The sequence below is a fragment of the Typopeltis vanoorti genome, chromosome 8 (assembly GCF_054136105.1).
Source record: "Typopeltis vanoorti isolate ZY-2024b chromosome 8, IOZ_Tvanoo_1.0, whole genome shotgun sequence".
Lineage (NCBI taxonomy): Eukaryota > Metazoa > Arthropoda > Arachnida > Uropygi > Thelyphonidae > Typopeltis > Typopeltis vanoorti.
Window position 1 is genome coordinate 137,655,038 of NC_143556.1, and position 27,607 is coordinate 137,682,644.

The following is a 27,607-nucleotide window of genomic DNA, read 5'->3' on the forward strand; positions in this document are numbered from 1 at the left end:
GATGTTGCTATACATGTTTTAAGGTCTTGCATTCTACTTCTTTTTTCACAATTAAGAAACCTGTTAACTCCCTTTTTTCCTTCCACGAAAAAAAAAAATTTTTTAGTCTCATTCTAGAGTATACAGAATTCTTCGCTTGAATTAAGTATTATGAGCAATACTAATTTGCCTGTTAAACTGAAATATGCAGAAAATATTACATTACATCTTATTTCAAGAAGATGGAATATACAGCTCTCTAGCCAACCACAGATTAAACAGTGTCCACTACATTAAGTGACAAGAAATGACACTTCAACATAATTCCTATAAATCTGCAAGACTGCACAATCTGTCTTCTGAAGCTTTTCTATATTATTCAAACCTAAATAAGAATTATTCCCTGTCAATTAATATTGAAATACAAGTTATTTGCAATAAAATAGTACTTTTATTCAGCAGTATTTTATTTTAGTTTTTTGCTTAATGTGTCGTGAACAAATTAAAAGATAGAAGTATAGGACAAAAATAAACGATAAAAGTTAACAATGCAGATATAGTATCACGAGTTGTAGCAGAGCAGAGTGGTATTACTAAAATCCTAACAAGACTTGGCTCAAGCTACACAAAGAGTCAACATATAACTTCAATAAATGACAAACAACCAGACTGTCAATTTCCAGTATTTAATATATATATTACACACACACACTACTTAATTATGAGTAAGCTTCACATATTCTACTATATGATGTATGACTATCTGATCTACTGCTGCTGAGCATTTTCAGCAGTCATCGTTTAAATTCTGAAAAGAGGTGATACAATTCTATTCTCTCGATAACTGAGATTATAACCTTGTACAAGTTTTTCTTTGCTACGAAATGTCTTTCTCTCAGCCATTCTTTGTTTTTTTGGTACTACAATGATGCCACATCTGATGACCACCGTGACATCTACTCTTGCAAGAGTAAGACTTCACTCTCTGGACAAGACAGGTTCTGAGGAAGTTAGATATATTATTCTCAATGGAATGAAGGTTTTAATTTTCAATTCATTCAAAATTCCTGCCCATCATGCCACAGTTTAATAAAAGGTGTCCAAAGCATTACAAGAAAAAAATAAAAACAGTTCAGTACACTGCAAGTGGCTTGACACAAGAACTCAATCTTCATTCTCAGCTTATGATAGAGCATGAGAAAAATGTTAAACAACCTTCATCAAATCCAGTTCTGACTCTAAACAGTTTCAATGAAGAAAACTCACATCCAGTAAAGCTGGCAGTCCATGATCTTCTAATCTCTAACAAAGGTAATTTGAATGCACTTCTGCTCATCTGTGGTTCTCTCTCTCTCTCTCTCTCTCTCTCAGATGGTACTGATGCAACATCTAAGATAAAGCTGGCTCCCTAATATTGTTCTTCTCCATCTCCTGCATTATGAGCCAAGACAAGTATTTTGTCTTATGCGTTGTAAGATATATCAGTGTGAGCCATACACAAGACAAAATATTTGCACAATAAATAATTATCAAATAAAGGGCATGTGATTTTTATAATTTTAGAAACTCCACAGGTCTCACTATACAAGAAAGTGGAAGACATTAGGATGGTTGCACACTCCAGGGTTTGACAGATGATTAGGAGAAATAGGGTGTTATCATCAACAACACTATGGATAGGATTATTGGTCAGTGAGAAAAGACTGATTATGTATGGGTGAATAGGGTAAGAAACTGAGCAGAGTACTGAAGCACTCCTATACAAATGGACAAGTCTGATGAGATGAAGCTACCATAATGCTCATTGATCATGAGCATATTTGAAGCCATACTTCATTGAGCAAACTTTAATCATTTGAGAAAGGTTATAATTTAATTAATTTTAATTCCTATTTCAGCCCAACAGTTTTTAATTTAACAAACATGGGACTGCATGTATAGAGGGATTCTAATTTGAATGAAAGGAACAGTAGAGTATATGTGTTAAATTAGAATGCCTCTATACATACAGTCTTATGTTTGTTAAGTTAAAAACTATGTGGCTAAATTGCCAATTAAAATTAATTAAATTATAACCTGTTTTATATAGTTGCAAATAACAATTTCCCAAAATTTAGGAAAGGTAAGGCAGTGAAGGTGATTAAGGTTTGGTCAATAAAGTAGAGCTTCAGCCCTAATGTTCTTTCAATAAATGTGCATATTTGTACATAGATCTGTTTAATAGTTTGGTTGAGCTAGCACTTTCGATTCCATGTTGTGCCAGACCAGATTTCTGCAGTTTAATAAGTCGGATGTAGTCTTGATGTTCAGAAATGTTCATTGACTGATCTTTCTGTTTGTCCATATTATGACAACTTGCTCAAACATGGTACTTGGTATATATCAGATAGCATCAATGATGAAAGTTTGTCCTTTGGAGAGGGTAACAGATTGTGAACTTGGTTGATAGGTTTCAAAGTAGTGATGAGTTTGTAATATTTCATAATCTTTGCCACATGTTCAGAGACACCCTTAATGTAAGGTATGGGAATCATGGATTCCTTCTTCTCTTAGATGCTGTGTAAGAGAGGTGTTAATTTTTTTTTTTTTTTTTGTGTTGTTATTGCATTGTATCCATTTAGTTAAAGCTATTTATTTGTCTGATAGTTTCCGGTTCCTGTTTGAGCCATCTCTTGGGGAAACAAATTTTGTGTGTGCTGAGATGGATGTTGAGCTGATGTATTATGAATATAGGATCTTGTAAAAGTGGCTTTTTGGTAGACAGAAGTAGAAAACTGGATGTGGTCTTGATTTTTTTTATTGATTTTTTTTTTCTTTTTCTTTTTTAATGAATAGCTTTGAATGATTCCAAACTGCAAATATGTTCTTTATGTATCATAGTCAGATGGTTTGGGATCAAAAGCAAAAATTCTTTCTTCTAGATGTTCCAGATGAAAGTTTACTAGGTTAAGTGACATTAGTGAGATCATAGCAGACAAACCTTATAAAAGACAAACTTCAGGGAGCCATACAAGTTCAACCAGAGCAGGCTTTAACAAAGTTCTTTCCACACAAAGTAACCAAATGCGACTGTGAATTTGAATAAGTCCATAACGTCTGATTGCAATTCTTGGGATAGAAATTCTATTGTTCTGTATGAGGAATATTCATGAAACAGAAAGCAAAGTCAAAATTCACCATCATATCAGATTAATCTTGTATTCTTATGAGAAATAAGAATACAAGATCAAGATGAAGATTACAGAGAAATCTTGAGAATTTGTGGGACTAACTGAAGTAAGTCACGCTTTGTAAGTGGGACTTGCCTATGGAATCTATACATGTTTTTTATCCAAGATTTTGTTGAGTTTATTATGTTGGCTTTTGGTAGGATCCTTACGCTGGTTGTTCGATAAGTCCGTGCAAAAATGAAGAAAACATAATTTTTTGGGGGACAAACATTTTTTATTTTTCAACATAGTCAGTCTCCTTTGAGGTCTATAGACTTAGTCCAATGATGATCGAGTTTTTTGATCCCATCCATATAGTATGATTTGTCCAACTCTTCAAAATAGACAGTTGTTTCAGCAATCACCTCATCGTTTGATGAAAATCTCTTTCCTGCCAGCCATTTTTTCATGTTTGGAAACAGATAGTAGTCTGAGGGAGCCAAATCTGGAGAGTGGGGGGGAGGGGATGCGAAAGGACTTCATAGCATAAATCGAACAATTTTGCGGTCACAATTGCAGAAAAGTGAGCGGGTGCATTGTCGTGATGAAAAAGAATCTTCTTTTTCGGCAAGAGTGGCCGTTTTTCCTTTATTTCATTATACTCATTCATATCAGGAATTTAATGATGTAATTATTTCTACGGCTGGAAGTTATTTTTTTATTTTATATATATATATATATATTTTTTTTTTTTTTTCAGAATTCATTTTTACTCGGTTGGAATATTATGAAAAAAGGTATCAGTCATTAAAGCTTTTTCATATATATATATATATATATATATAGTAATAATATTATTTGTGGCTATTCTTTAAAAACACAGCACTTGTAAACTACAGCGGTGGTATTTTTGTTATTCAGAGAGTATTTAAAGACTAATCTTTCTAATCCTTATATAACCAAATATTCTTAGATATTCTGGCTTATTATCAAAGGTTTGTTTCAGCCACTGTGAAGCTGTGCACAGAAGACTGCTGGCCACCAAGGTTTATTATCTAAACTTAAATTCACTATTATTTCAATGGTGAAATAAAATAGTACAAAGAACTTTCCTTCTCCTAAATGGGGAAGAGGGAAGTTCTTTGTGTATTAGGACATTATTACTCAAATTAGTTTTCAATGCAACTGGCCTTCTAACGTTTTTTTTTTTTTTTTTTTTACTCCCTCACATAAATCTGTTCCTTGTCAAATATGGTTACATCTTATATTTTTGTCTTTGAAGGCACTACATAGATTTTTTTTTTTTTTTAGAATAACACAGCCTGATTGGCAATTTGGTTAGTGCGTGCAGGTTCAAATTCCACTGTGTGCATGGATGTATGTGTTTACATGGGATATGAATTTTAAAGGTAGGTCTGAAACCACTCCCTGCTTAATGGATGCTGAAAACGTTCTATGTTTGGTCTCTAGAGCAGGGTTACCAGATTATGTAAAATATAAAGTACATACAAATAATATAAAGAAATATATCAAATTAGTGATTGCGAATATAAGACTAAAACTGAAACAAAAGTACAAAGGAAAGTTCTAAAAAGCTAGAGACATCTCAAAACTAAATGAAGACAGGCTAAGAACAGCATATCAGAACATATTGGAAACTAAGCTTAAGACCCCAAGTGAAAAACAGAATATAAATACAAGAGCAGAACGACTGACTACAGTACTAAAAAAAGCAGTAGAGGAAGTAATTCCTGAAAGAGAAAAGATCAACAAGAAATGGATAACTCAGGAAACCCTAAAATTGGTAGAAGAGAAAAGAGAACTGAAACTTAAAATAGATAATTCAGAGGCAGCAGATGAGTTTTACCGTCAAAAATGTAATAAAGTATGGAAAGCAGCAAGATCTAATAAAGCCAAATCGTTGGAAGACCAGTGCAAAGACATTGAACAGTACTATGGAGAACACAAAACTAGAGAGGTCTACAAACTCATAACAAATGTCAATAGGAAGTGGCAAACAAGATCAAGGATGAAAATGGTAAAGTATTGATGGACAAGACAGAAATCATATACAGATGGACAAGATATTGCAACAGAAGTAATCAAAGAACTAAACGCAATCTCTCCACCAGCAGAGATATTTGAAAATGACATATTGGAAGAGGAGGTGAATAAGGCTATAAAACATCTCAAGAACAACAAGAGTCCTGGAGATGGCAACATAATAGGTGAGATGCAAAAATATAGGGGAGAATCAGTTGTAAAAGAAATGCATAAGCTGTGTAATGAAATATGGAAATCAGGGCAGGGTATGTCGCCAAAGAGTGGAAAAAATCGGTCTTGGTTGTTCTTCATAAGAAAGGCAGTGCTTTAGAATGCACCAATTACAGAACTATTGCATTAATGAGTCATCTTGGCAAAGTGCTGATGAAAATACTAACAGAAGGGGCATATGGAGGCACATCTTCCAGATGAGCAAGCCGGATTTCGACAAGATTGAAGTACAGTGCAACAAATATTCACAAAGACTAATAGCAGAGAAAGCTCGAAGAAAGAACAAAAAGATATATTGCTGTTTCGTGGACTTCCAAAAAGCATTTGATAATATTGACCAAAATATAACATGGGCTGTCTTGGAATCCTATGGTGTGGACAATGAATTGATCTGCCTGCTGAAAGATATAAACAGCCAAGCACAAGCAAAATTCAGAATAGCAGGTGAGATTGAAAATTGGTTTCCCACAAGTCAAGGCACATGACAAGGGGACCCAATATCACCAATCACCTTCAATTCACATATCTTGGATGCCACATGGTGCATGACTTGGACCCCAAAAAAAAGAGATAAAAATTAGAATAGCCAAAGCAACAACTATTTTAAAAGCCATAGACAAAATATGCAGAGCCGAGCTATAAAGATTCAAACTAAACTGCGTATTGTAGAAATCTGTATCTTCAGCAGCATGCTCTATGGATGTGAGGCCTGGGTACTCCTGAGAGAATCTGAAAGAAGGATATTGGCATTTGAGAGGAAGTGCTATAGAAAGATCTTGAGAATAAGCTGGATACAGAAAGTGAACAATGAGGAAATCTACAGACAAATACAACCAAAAGAAAACCTGATCCAGAAAATATTCAAAAGGAAACTACGTGCTATTTGGCCATATATGTAGAATGAATGATGAGAGAAAATTAAAAACGTTGCTGTTTGGAATGACTGAAGGAAAGAAAAAAGAGGAAGACCAAACAGAGAATGGGGCGATGACATCGTTAAATGGTGCGGAAACTCTATACACAAACTGAGTCATCTTGCACAAAATAGAATGCAGTGGAAGAATCATATCAAGATGGCAGCAGACACCTACGGGCACTGGACCCATGGTTGTTGATGATAATAATGATACCAAATTAATATAGAAAAAATCCTCAGCCCACACAAGCTACTAATGTATTATAGGTTTATAAAAAAAGAAAGAATCTATGGAGCTATTGTTGGGATTTCTCGGCATTTTATTATAGTGAGTAAATTTGGTGTAACAATGTTTACTATAACGAGAGTATACTGTGTAATTCTGGATGTAATTACAGCACCACAGGTCATATAAGGTCATAGGAAAATTATAGAAAAGACAAATGAATATAACTGAACTTCTCTGTTTAGCTTTTGTGGACTTTGGAAAGCATCTGACCATATCAAAACCTCAGCAATCCCAGAATTATTGGTAAGACAGGAAATAAAAGAAACATACATACATATATATACAATCTTTGGAATATATATTATATATATTATTATATATATAATATATTACATTATTGTTATTATTAAGAGAGACCTTTTGGGACTCATCGAGGGAGGCCACATACTACATGCACCAGCTGTCATAGTCATTCTTGAATTCATTCACACTGCTTGTACATACCACATCCAATGGCAATCCATTCCAATCATGCACTAACTTATGAAAGAAAAATCTAGCCCTCACTCCTTTATTAGTGGAATTCATTCTCAGCTTTCAAGGATGCCCGCTTGTTCTTTAACCACTCTGCATAAAATGAAAAATGCCATCAACTGAAATCCTGTGTGACCCTTTCAGAAGTTCATACATCACAATCATATTAACCCCTCTTTCTCCTGTTTGCTATGTCTACAGTCTACAAATTCTCAATCTGTCTTTATAATCAGTATTCCGCAATCCTGATATCATTTTTAACAATCTCCTTTTCACTCTCTCCACAGTAGCAGAATCACAACGGAAACCAGGAGAGCAAACCTGCACACAATAGTCCATGTGAGGTCTTATCAAGGCCTTGTAAAGAGGTAAAATGATAGCCTTATCTTTACATGTTAAAGTTGTATTTCAAATATTTGCTACATGGCCCCAGAACTTCAACTTGCTATCTACTAATGCTCCAACATCCCGAGCCTGATCAGTTTCTTCTAGCATAATCCCACCAATATAATATGACATTGGATATCTAATCACACCAAAGTGCATGACTTTACATTTACTGACATCCATTTTACCATGCCCACAATTCCAGCCTATTCAAACCATTCTTCAAGTACTGCATATCTATCTTTGTATCATCAGCAAATAGCTTTAGGTTGCATGTCAAATCCTTCCCAATATCACTAATGCAAAAATTGAATAATAGTGGACCAAGGATTGTTCCTTGTGGTACACCACTTTTAAGTTATTTAAGTTATTTTTTAAGTTAAAAATTTTAATTATTTATCACTTTTAAGTTATTAGTTATTATCACTTTTAAGTTACCTTAAATTACCTTAAATTGCAGACTCACATCCTCGTATACCACTTTTTGATATCTGTTAGTCAGCCATCCTCTTAACCACGCTAATATATATATATTTTTTCCACTATATAATTTAAGGAAATTACAACGTACTAGGATATACATTAAAATAAATTTTAATATATTTCAATATTTCGGCAACGTCACATTGCCATTTTCAAGAACTTAAGAACAAGACACGTACATGCAGGCACAACAAAACAGTAAATGAAGAAGAAGTCTGAAGCTATTATTTCTCCTAAAGTCCTGATGGTGCCCTCTAGCGGGCAATGTTTGGTATTCTTGGGTGACTGGGTGAAGGTCTTCTGATGTAAATTTACCAAATTCGAGGAAGTCTCATGCAGCCAAATTTGTTGAGGTTTGGATCGTTTCTTAGGGCTGAAGTTGATTCCATGAACAGCCTTTCATATCTGTATTTGCTACAGTGTATTATCCTGGCTTTCTTCCACCATATTCTATAGCAGGTATCCAGCGCATGGTCAGCAAGACCAGAGTGGCTGTATTGGTGAAACCGGATGTAGTCCTTGTGTTCTGAAATTCTGATATTTGCTGTCCTGCCTGTTTGGCCAATGTAGGACAGCTTACAGCTGCTAGGACCTGGTATACACCAGGTAGGTCTGGGGGGGGGGGGGGAGTTGGTCTTTAGCAGAGCGGATCAGGGATGCCAATTTTTTATATGGTTTGTAACAAGAAGTTATGTTTTTTTAGGATTTTTGTGATTTTTTCCGAGGTGCCTCGATATAGGGTATGGTGATGGATTTAGAGTAATCCTTGTTGTGAGGGAGGGGGGATTGTGGTTTACTGGTTTCAATATTTTTTGGATTTTTTTTTTTGGGGGGGGGGGGGTAGCCATTGGCTGAGAAAGTTGAGAATGTGGTTTAGTTCTGTGGTTAGGGCATTGTCATTCGAGCAGATAAGTTCAGCCCTGTTGTGTAGTGTCTTAATGACTCCATATTGTTGTGAGGGGGGGGGGGGAATGTATCTGCCTGTATGGGTGAGTTTTCTATATACTGAGAAAACCAAGGTTCCATCAGGCTGGTGGGTGACTAGTGTGTCTAAGAAAGGAATGCAGTTGTTTTTTTCCTCTTCCAGGGTGAATTTGATTCTGGGGTGCTGGTTGTTTAAGTGTGTTAAGAAGAAGAGGAGTGCATGTGACCAAATAGCGAATACATCATCTACATAGCGAAGCCAAATGGTTGGTTTTTGTGGGGCAGAGTTTAAGGCTTTCTCTTCAAAAGTCTCCATATAAAAGTTGGCCAAGGGTGGGGAGAGTGGAGAACCCATGGCTGTCCCCTCTATTTGTTTGTAGAATTTTCCTTGCCAAACAAAATAGCCTGAGTTCATTGTGAACTGAAATAGGGCTGTGATATCGGGAAGAAATTTAGCTTGGATTAGCTCTAAGGATTCTTTGAGTGGGACATTTGTGAATAAGGAGGAGACATCAAAACTGACCATTATGTCAGTGTGTTTGAGTGTAAGGTTTTCTATGCTGGCTTTGAAGTGGGCTGAGTTTTTTATGTATGAAGGTGTGTTGCCAGTATAGTTTTTCTCAGTATAGAGAAAACACACCCATACAGATAGATACATTCACCAACAATCCCACCCACCCCCTCACAACAATATGGAGTCATTAAGACACTACACAACAGGGCTGAACTTATCTGCTTGAACGACAATGCCCTAACCACAGAACTAAACCACATTCTCAACACTTTCTCAGCCAATGGCTACCCCCCGCCCAAAAAAAATCCAAAAAATATTAAAACCAGTAAACCACAACCCCCCCCTCACAACAAGGATTACTCTAAATCCATCACCATACCCTATATCCGAGGCACCTCGGATATAAATATTGTATCGTATATAAAGAATGTATCGTACTCCCAATGCACAAGCAAGGGTGCAAAGACTGATGTATCCAACTATTCACTCTATCAGTATCTTTGAAGTGGTGGTGAAGATTTTGGAAAAGTTGGTTAGGATTCGCATACAGAAATGGGTTGACAGAGAAACTATACTTTGAAATGAACAGCACTGGTTTAGTAAGAGAAGATCATGTTTTAGCAGCTTGCTCACATTCTATGTTAATGTTACCACCGAACTAGACAAAGGGAATGGATACATCTTGACAATTTTGGATTTTCCTAAGGGGTTTGACAGAATACAGCATGGAAGAAAAATTGGATTATAAATTATTGGCATGGATAAGAGGATGGCTCACTGACATATCAAAAGGTAATATGTGTGTGGGGGGGGGGGGGGGGGGTGAGTCTGTAAGATGTACGGTAACCGGCAGTGTACTACAAGGATCAATCCTTGGTCCACTGTTATCCAATCTGCACATTAATGACATTGAGAATGATTTCACATGTGACATACAGCTATTTGCTGATGATGCAAAGATAGGCAGGGTAATCAGAAGTGCTGCTGATATGCAATACTTGCAGAATGATTTGAATAGTCTGGAATTGTGAGTGTGTGAAAATGGCAATCAGTTCAATGTTAGTAAATGTGAGCTCATGCACTTTGCCGTGATTAGATATCCAATGTCATATAATATTACGGACTACACTAGAACAACCTGATCAGGCTAGTGATCTTGGACTTTTAGTAAATAAGAAGTAGAAGCACCATATAGAAAAGACTGCAAATACAACTCAGAAAATAACTGAAATGGTGAAACAAATTTTGACATGTAAAGATAAGGAATTTATTTTCCTCTTTACAAGGCCTTCATAAGACCTCACTCACTTGGACTATTGAGTGCAGGTCTGGTCTCTCAGTGATTCTGATACAGTCAAGAATGTGCAAAGGAGAGTGCTAAAAATGATAGCAGGATTGTGGAATACTGAGTATAAGGACAGATTGAAAATTTGTGAAGTGCAGACACTAACAGGAAAAAGAGGACTGGTATGATTGAAACTTGAACTTCTTAAGGGTCACTCAGGATTTCAGTGGTTGGAATTTTCATTTATGGAAGGTGGGGAAAGGACACAAAGGCATCCTTGAAAGTTGAGAATAATGCTGTCAAGAAGGGAGGAGGGGGGCTAGATTTTAGTCTCATAGCATAGTGTGTGATTGGAATGGAATGCCATTGGATGTGGTGTTTGCAAGTAATGAGAATGAATGCAAGAACAGGTATAGCAGCTGGTTCCAGATAGCATAGCTTCCCTCAATGAGTAACTGACTCCTGGGAAGTCTCTCTTAATAATAATAATATTTGAGCATTTCTGGTTGAATATCATCTACTCCAAGATGGAATTCCAGATGATTGAAGCAGAACTCTCAGAGTTCTTATGTAGAAAAATTGGAAAAAAAAAAGCTGAATGTGAGAATTACAGAGGAATTTCTCTACTAAGTGTTCCAGGTAAGATTTATGCAAACATACTTGAAAAGAGGTTGAGAAAGATTGTGGAAGAGAAACTTGGATTCAGGCTAAATAGAGGTTATAATGATCAGATTTTCACTTTAGGACAAATAGTCGAGAAATCATGGGAATGTGACAAGTATCTGTACTTAAGTTTAGTAGATCTGGAAAAGATATACGACAAGGTACCCAGAGAAAAGCTTTTCAAAACACTGCAAATTACATGGGAACATTATACAAAACAGCAGTCTGTATTTAAGTTGTACATCAACAGTTAGAACAGGAAGATGGTCTGATATAAAATGAGATGTAAAACAAGGGGGCACATTATCTCCAATCTTATTCTTCATCTATATGAATCACATTATAAAAGAAAGTGGCATTAAACCTGATGTTAGAATCAGAGATATCAAACTTAGCTCTTTGCTTTATGCAGATGTTGATATACTTCTGAACACATCCAGTGCAAGTCTCCAACAAAACTGAATAACAGATGTAACAAACTTGGTATGAAAATCAGCAATAAAAAGACCAAAAACTATGAAAAATTTTACTTATTCTATAATTTCAATATTTTCTATTTAGACAGATTTTAGCAAAAATGGCAAATTAAATTTGAAAATAGACAACAGAATAAACAAAGTTGACATGCCGTGAAGTCAGGTGAATAAATTTGTATAAAATGACACAGAATTAGCTAAAACCCTAAACTAGCAGTATACAAGACAGTGTTCAAACCACTTATAAGTTATGAATCCAACAACTGGGTTAGAAATAAAGCACATGATCAAAAATTAGAGACAACAGATGTGAATTCTGAGAAAAATTAGTGGCCTGAACAAATTGCATCTGTGGCAGAATAATATTAAAAATGAAGATATTAGAAAGGAACTTGAGATTGGTTAGTATTCAAGTATGTGTGAGCAGAGCCAATCTAAAGTGTATTGGTCTCATAAACAGAAACTCATTAAGAAGAAATATTAATAAAACAAGTGTTTGATACGAAAATGATAGGAAAAAAGACCCAGAGGAGGACCAAGGTCCTGGGGGACTGATTCTGTCAGAAGTGCCTTAGAAGAATGAGATGTTAGATATTTCATTGTAACAATACAGGAGTGCTGACAAGTAACAGACTAATTTGGATGAAAATTGTTGATAAAAGAGTAATAATAATAATAATGTAAACTTGCAGTGCTGTTATAGTATCCTGAGCTCTAACTGAGGTTATATATCAGGATACTGATGATAATGAAGTTATGCACTTTGATGTAATAATGTATCCTGTGGTGTATTATATTTGCATACATGAAGAAACTAACCAGGTTAGGGATCCTGGGGTTTCAGTAGAGAGGATGTTGAAGTTTAGGAGCAAACATTGCAAATACAACTCAGAGGATAATTGCAATGCTGAAATAAACACTGACATATAAGGATGAGGAAGTCCTTTCAAAGCTTCACAAGGCTTTGATATGACCTCATCTGGATAATTGATCTGTTCTCCTGGTTTCTGAGGTGATATAGTGGAGAGAGAGAGTGCAATTATTCAAAAGGCAAAGATTTCTAAAAATAAATTTAAAATTATATCATAAGTATGTAATGTATATTATGTAACGATATTGAGAAATTATCTGGATGCTAGTAAACAGGAGACGTACAAACTTCTGAAAGGATCATACAGGATACCAGTAGATGGAATTTTTTCATTTTATGGAGAATGGGAATAGGACAAGATGGTATTCATGGAAGTTGAGAATAAATGCAGTCAAGAAAGAGGACGAGGGCTGAATTTTTCTCTTGCAGAGCAGAGCGTGGATGACAAACATTCATAATTTTTGTCAGGTTTAATATAGCTTTTTTTAACCATGACTATCCTCCTTTTAATTTCATCTTCACATTTACCATCATTTCTGATTCTGAACCCCAGTAAATCATAACTTTCAATGATTTCTATTTTGTATCCCTTAATTATTAGTTTGTTAATGTCCTGTTTGTTAATAAAATAACATCAAGAATAGCTGAACTAAGTCGCTTCATAAATAAAAGATACCAACTGAAAATTATACAAGTATATGCCCCAACTACGGACCATCCAGATGAAGAGATAAACGATTTCTATGAAACATTAGAATCCACATTAAGCAATTCTAAAGAATTCTACATAATTATAATGAGTGACTTTAATGCCACTCATTATAATTATGTAGAATTCTAAAGAATTCTACATAATTATAATGAGTGACTTTAATGCCAAGATTGGAAATAGAGATTACCATCTGAGCTCCATCGGTAAATGATTTAAACAGAGGAATGAAAGAGGAGAAAGACTTACTGAATTCGCAGAAGAAAATAACCTCTTTATTATGAACAGCTTTTTCAAGAAGAAAATCAACCAAAATTGGACAAACTTACAATGAAATAGACTTCATCCTCTCTAACGGAAGATATATAATAAACAATACTGAAGTGCTTAATAGATTTAATACATGAAGTGACCACAGACTAGTAAGGGCAAAAGTATGGATCAACAAAAAATGGGAACGGAATAAGCTCGTAAGAAAAAAGTCCAATTTAGTGAATCTACAAAACCTCTACCACAATAAAAGCTGTTATAGAAAATCACTCAAAAATGAACTAAAAAAGTTAAACACAGCTACTACCATCGATGATGCTAATGAAATATCAACAAAATCTATTTGAATTGTGCACTAGAAATAGGAGGTGTAAAAAGGCACCAAAGAGAGGAAAAACCAAGACAGGAAACCTTAGATCTGATGAAGAAAAGAAGAGATATGAAAAGAGATTTGAATGACACCAATAAAATAGAATATGCAGAAATTTGTAAAACTATATGTAAAAGGATGAAACATGAACTTAGATCATATAATACTAGGAAAATTAAAGAAACAATAGAAAACAATAGTAATATGAAGATCCTATGACGAACATCATCGGTTGGAACAAAGGAAATAGCTGCAGTAAGAGGAAAAAATGGTGAACTTATAAAAAATAGAGATGCAATAATCAAAAGAGTTCAGGAATTTTATACTGAACTCTATCTATGAAGACAAAGACCATGACACCCAAGAATCATCTATGGATAACTCGAGTGAGGAAGAACATGATGCCCCTGAGATCTTATAAGGCGAAGTGGAAATGGCACTGTGAGAAATGAAGAATGGAAAGGCCCCAGGAGAAGATGGAATTATGGTAGACTTCTTAAAACTGGGAGGAAGCTCTGTCATCAAACAGCTGACTAAACTCTTTAATAAATGCCTAAAACAGAGAAAAATTCCAAAAAATTGGAACAATTCACTTCTAATATTAATTTTTAAAAAAGGCAATAAGGAAGAAATTAAAAACTACAGACCTATAAGCCTACTCCCCACCATTTTCATAAAAATTATAAATAATAGAATAAAATCTAAACTAGAGGGTATGCAATCCTGCGAACAAGCTGGATTTAGAAAGAATTGTAATACTTTGGACCATATTCACACATTAAGACAGTTCATTGAAAAATCAATTGAATACAATAAACCCTTGTCTGGCCTATATAGACTACGAAAAAGCATTTGATTCAGTTAAAACATCTGCAACACTAAAAGCACTTGAAACCCAGGGAACTGAGAAACCATATATTGAAACACTAAAACATATTTACAATAATGCAACTTCTGTAATTAAATTATATAAAAACAGTGAAAAGTTCCCAATACAAAAAGGCATCCGGCAAGGCGACACCATATCTCCCAAATTATTTACAGCTGCACTAGAGGATGTCTTTAGAAGCCTTGATTGGGAAACAAAAGGAATAAACATAAATGGAGAAAGGCTGCATCATCTGAAATTTGCAGATGATATTGTCCTCATAGCAGATAATCTTGAAGATCTGGAAGGCTAAATCAGCTAAATGAAGCCTCCAGAATAATTGGATTAAAAATAAATAGAGAAAAAAACAAAATAATGATGAATAAATATATTAACCATAGAACTGTCAAAGTTGAAAATCATGAAATAGAATAAGTTATTTCATGTGTATTTGGGCCAATTGCTATCCTTTGAGGAGTGCCAAAGAAAAGAGATTGAACAAAGAATTCACCTTGGATGGATGGCTTATGGGAAAATGAGAGACATATTCAGAAGTGACATCCCTATGAATCTAAAAAGGAAAGCTTTTGACCAGTGCATACTTCCTGTCCTAACATATGGAGGAGAAACATGGACTTCAACAGAAGCCCTAAACAAAAAGCTGAGAACAACACAACATCGCATGGAAAGAAGTATGCTAAAAATAACATTAAGAGATAGGAAGACAAATACCTGGATAAGATCTCAAACAGGTGGCATGGATATTATAAAATACATTAAACAGGCTAAGTGGAGATGGGCTGGCCATATTGCCAGATGCAGTGATGGGAGATGGACTAGAAAAACAACAGAGTGGAGACCAATGGATGGACCAAGACAAAGAGGAAGACCGAGAAGAAGGTGGAGGGACTAAAACAAATTGCAAGAGTGAGATGGATGGGAGAGGAAGAAAACCAGAGTGATCTGGAAAATCATGGGGGAGACCTTCATCCAGCAGTGGACAGAACCAAAAAGTTGAAGAAGAAGAATTATTAGTTTATTTAAATTGCCAGAAGTCATCAATTTATTTGGCTGATTAGAATGGTAGAATCAATCATTCCAAATCTTCCTTAGTTTCTGCTATGAGGGTTGTATCATCTGCACATCTTACATTATTTATTTTTCTGCCACCAATCTTAATTCCAGCTGGGTCTTTGTCTAGGTTAGCCATTCTCATAATATATTCACTATAAATATTAAAAAGATAGGACGGCAGTATACAACCCTTCCTTTTTCCACTTGAACACTGTGTTTCTCGAAAGACTGTTTCTACCAAAGCTTCTTAGTTGTCATTATAGCTCTCTTATCAAGAGCATTAAATCCCAGGTATTCCCACTGATCTCATTACAATCCACAGTCTGTTGAGATGCACAAATCAAAAGCTTTCTTATAATCATTAAAACAGATGAATACTTCCTTCTGAAATTCTCTTGTTCTTTCTATAATCCATCTCATGTTTGCTATCTGGTGTCTAGTTCCTCTGCCTGTTCTTATAATTTTCAGAATTATAATTTGTAATTATATACAGAGTGGGTCAAAAGTCACGAATGGGTCTGAAGTTTTAATAACTTTTTTTAATTAATTTTTTTTTATATTTTCTTTACAGATTTTATAAAGAAGACCTCGGAGATTAACCATGGAAAAATTCATGACCGAAGAGTGAACACAAATTGTGAAATTTTGCTATCAAAATCAAGGATCAATAATTCTGACCCAACAAGCATATTGTCGCCATTATGGTGTGAGAGATTCTCCAAGTGAATCAATGATTAGAATTTGAATGGTCGTTTTGAGGAACAGAGTTCAGTAAGCGACCTTCCACGAACAGGCAGCCCATACTTGGTTAAGAACAAAGCCACAGTTGAGCGTGTAAGGGAGAGTGTTGCAGAAGACCACAGTACATCAAATCAAAGGAGGTCTAAACAGGTTACAGATTCTCAGATTTCACGCTGGCATATTCTCAAAACCTTGAACCTGTTTCCATATAAAATCCAGTTGGTGCAACAGCTGAAGGCCAGATTATGCCCACAGATTTCAATATAAAGTCAGATTTCAAGAATTTATCCAGAAGCTGATAATGCCAGATGAAGCACATTTTCATTTGAATGACATCATTAACAAACAAAACTGCAGGATTTGGGGTTTGGAAAATAATAGGACAATTCACCAAAGGGAATTGCACCCCTTAAGTGTACAGTCTGGTGTGGGATGACGTCAGAAGAAGTGATCAGACCTTACTTTTTCGAAGACCACGTTGGGAATGTTACAGGAAATGAATATTGGTCTATGATTGAAAATTTTACAGGAGATGAATATCAGTCTATGATCGAAAATTTCTTACTCCCAGCAATTCAAGATAAACATGAAGTGGTTCCAACAGGATGGAGTGACAGCTCACATAGCAAGGGCCACAGTCCAACAGCTCAGGCAAATTTTTGAGGAAAGAATAATTTCCTGTGGTTGCAAACATAAACTGGCCATCGTTCTCCAGATCTGATGACTCCTGATTTCTTCCTATGAGGTTATCTCAAAAAGAGAGTTTATGTTAACAAGCCTCGGACACTCCAATACCTGCAGAATATATGGGCTGAAATCAGAGCACTGGAACCTGAAACACTAAGGGGTGTCATGAAAAACGCCTTCGAAAGGACACATTTGTGGAAAGAAGAAAATGGATTCCATTTATAAGATTTGATTTTTCAAATCTTAAAAATTATGCTATGGTATTGTAAATTTAAAACAAAAAATAAAGGAGTTATTAAATATTGAAATTCCTTCCTGACTTTTGGCCCACTGTGTACAAATTATAATTCTGAAAATACACTTCAAATATGTTAAATATACAGAACATTAATTACATCATTCAAAAGTAAAAATGAACAAACAAACAAAAAACATTATAAGATACTCTGCAGTAAAATAAAAATAATTAAACTGCACATGCATGATGTTAACTACAGGAATCACTTTTGATCTGGATGACACACTGCATTTCACATTCTACTTCTGCTAAAATGTTACAAAAGTTGACTGCAAGTGTGTGAACAAATTATTTCCAAAGCTTCCATGAAATGATGGATATGACTGATCTGAAATGCAAGTCACTAGTTTTTTGCCACATAATATTTTGTTTCTCCATCATGGTGTTGAATGCCAGATCTGATTTTTGAGCTGTTGTTTTCTGTACAACAGTAATATAATATGTTCATCCATTTGAAGTTCACCTGGGAAGTCTAAACTTCCCATGTAAAAAAATTCTGCAAGTATAACATATCTTGTTAACTGCTGCATTCATTAATGGTGGGTGGAATAGTTTCAATGATTGCAGATCAAATCAAACTCACCAAGAATTGCGAACAAAGTTTGTAAATGAAGTATCTTCACAGCTAGGCTACTTGTATATAGAAACTGATGACTTCACATCAATTGCCTGAGCATCCCATAATGCAGAGCACACATCCTTTTGGATGTGTCTAATGCTATAATATCCCCAGACCAATTTCACCTTTATTGAAGTATATTTTCTACATCTATCTTTAATCCAGAGAATTTTGATAATAAGGTGATACACCTTTTTTACTACTTGTACATGGGAAATATAGTGCTGCATTAATTCAACCTTGGCATCTCTTCTGGGTCTGGCTCCCACTGATGAGACCTCATTAATGGTCAAAGTCTGGGTAGTGACCTTTTCCATAATGTACACAATTATAAACATCTGAAAGAATGTGTGCTTTGCGTTATGAAATACTAAGGCTATTGATTTGAAGTCATCCTCTACATACAAGTAGCCTAATTATGAGGATACTTGATGTGCAAACTTTGTTTGCTTACATTTGGACAAAGGATAAAACAAGAATATAATTTCTTGGAAAGTTTGACTTTATTAGTTTTAGACAGATAAAGCAACTTCAATATAGTATTGTTTCAAGATACTGAACGCGTATATTAAAGAAGTATGTATATTATTTCTGGGAAAACTCCCATGTTACTCCTCTTTATAAACTATTATAATTACAGCTATTTTGCCTGCTTCAGTTTAGGAGTACCCCTGTTTAAATGTCCTTGGCTATTTACTCATGGATTCTTAGGGCATTATGAGTGTAGATGTACTAAAAAGTATATGTAGCCTAAGAAATAGAAAATTGCACATACCTTTTTCTGGGTGTTGTGGCTTTTCCTCAGTCTGCTATGTCGAAAACTGCAGAGTGTGTGTGTGTGGGGGGGGGGGGGGTAGGCAGTTTGGTAAAATAAGTTAGAAAAACCCAGGTTTTTTTTCGTAATATATAGAAACATATACTTTGATATAGGGTGGGGTAAAAAGTGAAAGGGTTAATTTTTTTAAAATAGGGAGGGGAAAGGTGGTTGACGGGGTGTGGACCGTTTCGACTATTCGTGGCCGTCATCTGAACACATGACTACGTGAACACATGTAATTATAAACAGGGGTACTCCTAAACTGAAGCAGGCAAAATAGCTGTAATTATAATTAAAGAAGTATTTCTCTACTGAGTATTCCTGGTAAGATTTATGCCAGTATACTTGAAAAACAGTTGAGAAGGATTGTGGAAGAGAAGCTTGGTGAAGAACAAGCTGGATTCAGGCCAAATAGAGGCTGTCAGGATCAGATTTTCACTTTACGACAAATAGTTGAGAAGTCATGGGAATATAACAAAGATCTGTATTTAAGTTTCATAGATCTGGAAAAAGCATATAACAAGGTGCCAAGAGAGAAGCTATTCAAAATGCTAGAGTTGTATGGTGTCAGTGAGGCATTATTTCAAGCAATATATAATCTTTATTTCAGTTGTAATCAGCAGTTAGAATTGAAAGAAGTACATTATCCCCTCTGTAACTCATTATCTATAGCTATATGGATCGCATTATGAAGAAAAGTGCTATTAAACCTATCATCAAAACTGGAGATGTTAATGTCAGCTCTTTGCTTTATGCAGATGTATACTTCTAAATAAATTCACTACAAGTCTGCAAGATTCCCGGACTAAATTGAAAAACTGTTGTAATAGATATGGTATGAAGGTCAGCAATAACAAAACAAAGACAATAAAAATAGGCAGAAGCATTGACAATATCAACTGCACATAGTGAGTGGAGAACCTATAGAACAAGTAAAACATTTCAGCTATTTAGGCACAATTTTTAATGAAGATGGTAAATTAAATATGGAAATAGACAACAGAATCAACAAAGCTGGTATGGTAGAAAGTCAAATGAATAAATTTATATGGAATCAGAGAGAAATTAGTCAAAACACCAAATTAGCTGTATACAAGACAGTGTTCAAACCAATTTTAACTTATGGATCTGAGAGCTGGGTTAGAAGTAAAACACTTGACCAAAGACTGGAGACCACAGAGATGAGAGTCCTAAGAAAGGTTAGAGGCATGAACAGATGGCATCAATGGCAATATTATATTAAAAACGAAGAAATTAGGAAAGAACCTGACATTGTTAGCATCCAGGAATGCATTAGCAGGGCTAATCTAAGGTGGCATGGTCACTTAAACAAAATGGGAGAGGAAAAATTAGCAAAACAATTGTTCTTTGCCAGGTTGGCAGGAAAAAGACCCAGAGGAAGACCAAGATATAGGAGTATTTAAATGGTAAAAAGTACCTTAGAAGACAGAAATATAAGATCTGACAATGTTGAAGTCTTGACAGGTAACAGATTGATTTGGAGGAAAATTGTAGATAGGAAGAAGTTAGTAATGATGTAAATTTTTCATGTAGTACTATCATATCCAGTACACCCCTTGAGGATACATGTCAGGAATTTGATGATGTTTCAAGATTGAAGCTGTCACAATTTTCATGCAAAGTAGAGCAACAACATCTCAGGAGTTACGAATTTTTTTTAAATTCTGGTTGATCTTGAGATGCTTGTTGTAAAGCAACTGGTTTTTTTTTTTCTCCTTTTCACTATAGAGCCTCCATCCTTCAGGATGATTGATGATACTGTGTTTTTATTCTGGATAGTTAAATGATGTGATGCAATATGTGGATATCTGTACATGTTCATGTTTTAAATACGAGGGCTGTTCAATAAGTAATAAGACTAATTTTACTGTCCCGAAACCACTCATCACAATATTAATTTCTGTGGAATAAAGAAATGTTGCTGTCTGTATTAACAAAAGAGGTTGATAGATGGCGTATACGGGCTGATGTGCCAGAGTGTCACGTGACTAAACGCAAGCATGTTTCGGCGCGCCTACGAGCCGCGACCAGTCGTCGAAATGAAAGCGTCCTTGGAACAGCGTTATGCGATTAAATTTTGTGTGTGTTTGCAAAAATCGGCATCGGACACTTTTAACATGATATAATTTTAACGCGAAGCTTTCCACAATGAAGCAATGTCAAGGGCAAGTGCTTTTCGCTGGCATAAAACTTTTAAGGAAGGAAGGCAAAATGTGGAAGATCTTGAACGTGAGGGAAGACCTTCAACGTCCATCACAGAGACAATGATCAACACAGCAGCGATTATCATCAAGGAGGATTGCAGAATTACAGTACGCCAGCTGCGTGTTGACCTGAATATTTCTGTGGGAAGTGTTCACTCGAGCATGGCTGGACATTGGGGAATGAAATGTGTTTGCGCCCGATGGATTCCCAAACTCTTGACACCGGAGCAAATGCAGCATCGAGTGAATGTGTGCACAGAATGGAAAGAAAGACTGGAACAAGAAGGCGACAACTTCTTAAAACGCATCATTACAGCAGATGAAGCTTGGTTGTATCACTATGACTCTACAATGAAACAACAAAGCAGTGAATGGAAGCATCCGTCTTCGCCTACCCCCCAAGAAAGCAAAAACTGTAAAATCGGCTGGTAAAGTTATGACCATAATGTTTTTTGACTATGAAGGCATTGTTTACCAAAACGCTGTAGAACCCGGGAATACTGTAAACGGCTCATACTATGCGGATGTTTTACGGACAATGGTACAGCACGTCAAAAGGAAGCATCCATTGCTGAAGAATGACTTCTTATTGCACCACGATAATGCAAGGCCACATATTGCTGGTGGTGTAGTGGATGTTTTGCAGAAGAACAACATAGATATCCTACCACACCCTCCATACAGTCCTGATCTCGCACCATGCGATTTCTGGCTGTTTCCTCAGCTCAAGAAACCACTAAGAGGCCGCCATTTCGAAAGCAACAAAGCATGTGGAAAAGATGCGGAGGAGGTTTTGAAAGAACTCTCAAAAAACAGACTTTCACATGTGTTTAAGAAGTGGACGCAACGTTGGGACAAATGCATCGTGCCTCATGGTAGTTACTTCGAAAAAGACCATGTAAATGATGACGATTAAAGGTAATCTGTTTTCTGTATAAATATAGTCTTATAACTTATTGAACAGCCTCCATATATAACCAATCGAAAACTTTTCATGGCTGCTGGAGATTGATACTAATTATTAAAAAAAAAATATAAAAAAAAGGGGGGGGAGGCAAGCTGTTTCCATGACAGCTAAATTAAACAGGCTGTTCAGTGAATTGTGGACATATGATGAAAATGTCATCAATAGATCTCTTCTTCAGCTATATTTCCACTCGAGGAGGGTCACTGCAGCAGATCCACCTCCTCTATTGAGTTCTGTATAAGACCATATTCTCCTCTATCCAAGGCCATGGAGTCACCTGAAAAATTGCCCAGGCATCATTGTTTAGGTCTCCCTCTTACTTCTTTTGTCTGGTGGCTTCATCTCCAGCACTCTTTTTCCAACAAAGCTTTTGTCTTGCCATATAACATAATCAAACCACCTCAAGCTTTGATTCCTTTATCTGCTAAGATAGTTGGGTTACCTTCTTTGTCTCCTGGATTAGTGAGTTTTTGATATTGTCTAATCTTGTTATACCACTTGCAAGTCTTAGACTTCTCATTTCAGCTATGACCATTCCCTTCTCATATCTCTTTTGGTCATCAATCAGGCCTCACTGCTATACATAAGTTCTGGTCTTACTACCATTTTGTAGGTCTTTTATTTTAAACTTGCTAGACACTTCTGTATCACACAAGATATCTGATACCTCTTTCACTCTGACTGGATTCTCCTATTGAGTTCTGAGTCCAGGTATTCATTACTTTGGACACATGATCCTAGGTATGTGAACCTGTCATCAATACATCTCTAACATCATTCTGTTTGAACAGGTATTCTTCCAAGGTTTTCTTTTAAATGCCTTAAAGCTGTTTAAAATTGACCCAAACATGTCAGTCTGAAAGAAAAAGCTAGTTTCACAACTTTGAGTGCATTCATTTCCAACTTCCATGGATGGGTTCTTGTCATCTTCCCATCCTCCATAAAACAGATAACCCCTTCTCCTGTATTCTGCATGAGTTATTCAGACGTTTGTAGGTCACTATCATACCATCTTCCTTTCTTCTGTTTGCTAGTATATGCAGTCCACAAATTCTTCACCTGTCCTTATAATCTACATTCAATAGCCCCAGTTTCATCTTTAACAATCACCACTCATGTGCTTCAGGGTATCAGCACAATCTTGGAAACCAGGAGGCTATATCTGCTACAAAAGTCCAGATGAGATTGTATCAAAGTCTTGTAAAGAGGCAAAATGGCTTCCTCATTCTCACATGTCAATGTTCGTTTTAGCATTGCAATTGTTTTCCAAGTTATATTTGCAATCTTTATAATGAAAACCTCAGTAATAAACTTTAACGAAAGGCACAGATATTTCATACAGAAATTAACAGTACTTCATCAGTGTGTGTAAACCACAAGCAATTCAAAAAACAGTTTAAAACAACAATAAATAAATATAAATATTACAAAAAAAAAAACTATTTTTGATATTCACATAAAATGGGAATCTCCCAAACTTTTTTTTTGGGGGGGAGGGGAACCATCATTCTCGGTTTATACCATTGTAAAAAGACTTCACAACTTTCTTTGAAAAGGCATTCATATTCATCCCACAGGATATTGTTTTTAATATCAATACTAAGTTGTTCCGACCAGACTTTTTGAGATCTAAAGTATTCATTGCAGTACTGATGTTTTCTTTTTCCACAGGATGCCTGTCTACCCAAAGTATGTCAAATTACATTCACAGGAGATCTGGTAAACACTAGCAAAAGACAGAAGTAACAGTTTGTCTTTTGTAGATAGTAACAGATGGGAAATTTTGTTCATAGAAAAATATATGGGATTAAGATAAAAACTTTCTTCAAAATTCTAATAGACTCAGAGATGCTAGAAATATAAGGGACCGGAAGCTGGTGATTTAGTGAAAAATCTTTAGGTTTTTCACTAAATAAAATGGGCACTTAGAAAAATGGACACTCATTACTTGAACAATTGTTATTATATAGGCACCTGCATGGAGTCCGAAGACTCACTGCGAGAGACCCAATCTATCCAAACAATCTATCATACCTCTCCTTGAACCCATTAACAGATAAAGCACTCAACAACTGACTCTGGCAACCCATTTCACTCATTCACAGCTCTCCAAGCAAAAAATCTAGTCCTCACCCTCATACTGACCACACCTTTATTCAACTTCCAAGGATGACCCATTGTCCCTCTAGCCAAGTGCTGCTATATTTCCCCTGCAGCTATCTCATAAAATCCTTTAAGCAACTTAAATGTTTGTATCATATCTTATCTTTCTCTCCTATCAACTAACATCTGCAATCCACACACCTTCAGTCTATCCTAATAGGTAACATTTCACAGGCCACTCGCCTCTGAATCCTCTCCAAAGCATCATCATCCCCAAGAAACCCAGGGGACCAGACTCGAGCACAGTAATCCATGATACACCCACACCTGGGTGTGGGTATATCAAGGCCTTATAAAGAGGATTTACAACTTCCTTATTTCTACTTATTAATGTGTTCTTCACTAGCCAAGTAATCATATGGGCTACCTTAGCAATATGTCCTCTAAACTTTAACTCTCTGCCTACCACCACCTCTAAATCTCTAGCTTCTTCTGTTTCCTGGAATACAGTGCCATCAATATGATACACAGCTTGTAATCTATTTATCCCGAAATGCATAACTTTACATTTCTAGACCTTAAAATGATACCTATTATCTTTTGCCCATACTGACAGCCTATTTAAATCATCTGACAAACTCTCCACATTACTTGATTAACTATTACACTACCTAATTCACTCATTATGGTTAAACTTCCATAGTTATTCTTCCTCTTACTTGCCACATAACGAAAGAACTCTTTGGGATTTCCTTTAGCCTATTCGACTAAATTCTTCTCATAATCTGATTTTGCCTTCCTTGCCATGCTGGTCACCTTTCTTGCCTGAACCTTGTGCTGTTCATGAGTTTGCTGGTCACCTTTCTATGTATATACCCTCCACAGCATTTTCTTCTTCTGCAGCTCATGATTAATGATATTCATTCATCTAACTCCTATCCAATTAACCCTCCTTATCCTAGGTTGTATACCTAGAGTAAGGATTGTTGTTGTATTTAATACTGCTTCCTCTAAATGATCCTTAACTATGTTCCATGCACTACTAACATCCTTACCCTGCAATGTTTTATGCCATGGTACAGATTTAAGCTTTTTTCCTAAGCACGTCATAATCACCTACCTTGTAGTTCCCCAAATACCCTTTCTTGAAAGAATATTCCTCATGTTTTACACTCTCCCAAGTCAAGACCACATGGTCACTTTCACCAATTGGCAGCAATGTTGTCACCTTGGTTATGGATAGCTCTTCTGATCCTATGACCAGGTCCAATACTCTCCCACCCCTAGTCCCCTCCATCACATGCTGCCTTAAGTAATTATCACTCAGCAGGTGTATAAATTCTGTTTCCTTCCTGCCATGTGATCTTTCTTCCTTCCATAGTTGAAGTCCTCCATAACAATCACGTGACCTGTACTCATTGTACTAATTTGGTGATGCATGTCTTCCAGATCATCTGTGGAACTCCCTGGCCTATTGCAACAACCAACTGTATATTTTGTCTTATTGGTCTTAATCTCTTACCAGATTGCTTCAAATGAACTGCCACCCTTCAGCCTGTCTCCTATTCTTTTTGGTTGCAATTCATTTGCTATCATCAGCAGTATTCCCCCCCCCCCCATCCTATCTTCTCGATCTTCCCTGAAAATACTAAACCCTTCACATTCAATCCCAGTAAATCTTCTATGTCTTCAGCATCTTTCTACACACCATCAGCATTCAGATTACTCTTTCACATTTGTTCTTTCTTTTACTTGTGGTATAATGATAGAAATGTTTTGGATCATCTTTGGTTACAATACTTAACTCTTCTTGCCTGTGGCTCATGTTTTTCTTAAGAATCTCCTGCTTAATAAGATTGCACATCCATTTCATTCCTACTCTATTTATACTTAAAACTCTTGAGACACATTCTGCTACTCCATCATTTAAGTATTTTTTAAAGCATTTCCGTGTATGGCCAATTCTCATTCTCGTAGATAGGCTTATACGTTGGTTATGCATTTCTAAATAACTTAGGGAATTGAAACAACGTAGATACGAATATAAATTAAATAATACTTTAATAGATATTTCCGATATTTCGGCAATGTCTCATTGCCATTTTCTAAAGGAACTTACAGAAAGGCAGGAGCACACAGGCCCTAACAATACAGTAACTGGAAATGAAGATATGAAGCTATCTTTCTCCTAGAAGTCCTGATGGTGCCCTCTGGTGGGCTAAGTAGGTGGGCCAATTCTCATGTAGCAATCAATACAGGGAACAAAAAGCTTACTATATTCATTAATTGATCGTCATTCCCAGCTTTGTAGTTCAGCATATAACCTGTTCTGAATGGAATATCAATATAGTTAGCCACTATACAGGTTAGTATGGTATGATCTCTGTCAGAAATTGGAGGCAGAACAGTTGTGTCCCTAACTGAAACCCCTATGACACTATGATTAGATTTAACACTCTTTGGCCTCAAGTCTGTTCTGTCACATGCTGCTTAAGGAAGTTGTCTTGCAAGAACTCAGTAAATATGTTTTCATTCTTTTCATGAGATTCTGCTGCTACTCAATCAATATTCAGATAATTAGTCACTCATGAGATTACTCATTCAGCACCCTCAGGTTGATTCTGTAATGCACTGTAACAACACCTCACTATGCATTTGATATGATATGCATTTAAGTGAGTTGGATCAAAAATGCTCACATTTCATATCATGCATATGAAGTCTAATTATTTTACTGGGAATTATCTGTATATTTTGCATCTTTTTTTTAATCTATTTAGCATATCCCTTCTAATTCTTATCCTGAGGAAGAAGATGATCAAACCTGTTGAGAGCTTGTCAGGGTTAAACAGCCTTTCATGGGTGGAATCTGCATTTTTTTTAAACTTTTTAAACAAAAAAACAGGTAAGATAACACTAATTAGATCAACATGGCATTTCTCAAATTCTCTACTAGCTCCACCTCTTTTCCCATTCATCATGTCTTCATTTTCATTTTGAGTCTGAAATCATTCCAATAGCTCACTTTCACTGTTTGCACTAGCTATCTGAAGAATGCAGCAGAGGTTCTTGTTTACCAGGTCACATCCCAGCCAACATGTCATTCAATGATGGCAATCACATGTGTCTATGGCTTAAGCAAGAGAGTATAAAATTTGATATTACCTAAATTGCA

The 27,607-nt window shown here is 35.9% G+C and overlaps 1 protein-coding gene across 3 annotated transcripts in view; it reads right to left on the bottom strand.

Annotated features, from left to right (window-relative positions):
- Scm (Polycomb protein Scm) overlaps nucleotides 1-27,607 on the bottom strand; it is a 557,832-nt gene that overhangs the window by 291,248 nt on the left and 238,977 nt on the right. The window lies entirely within an intron of this gene.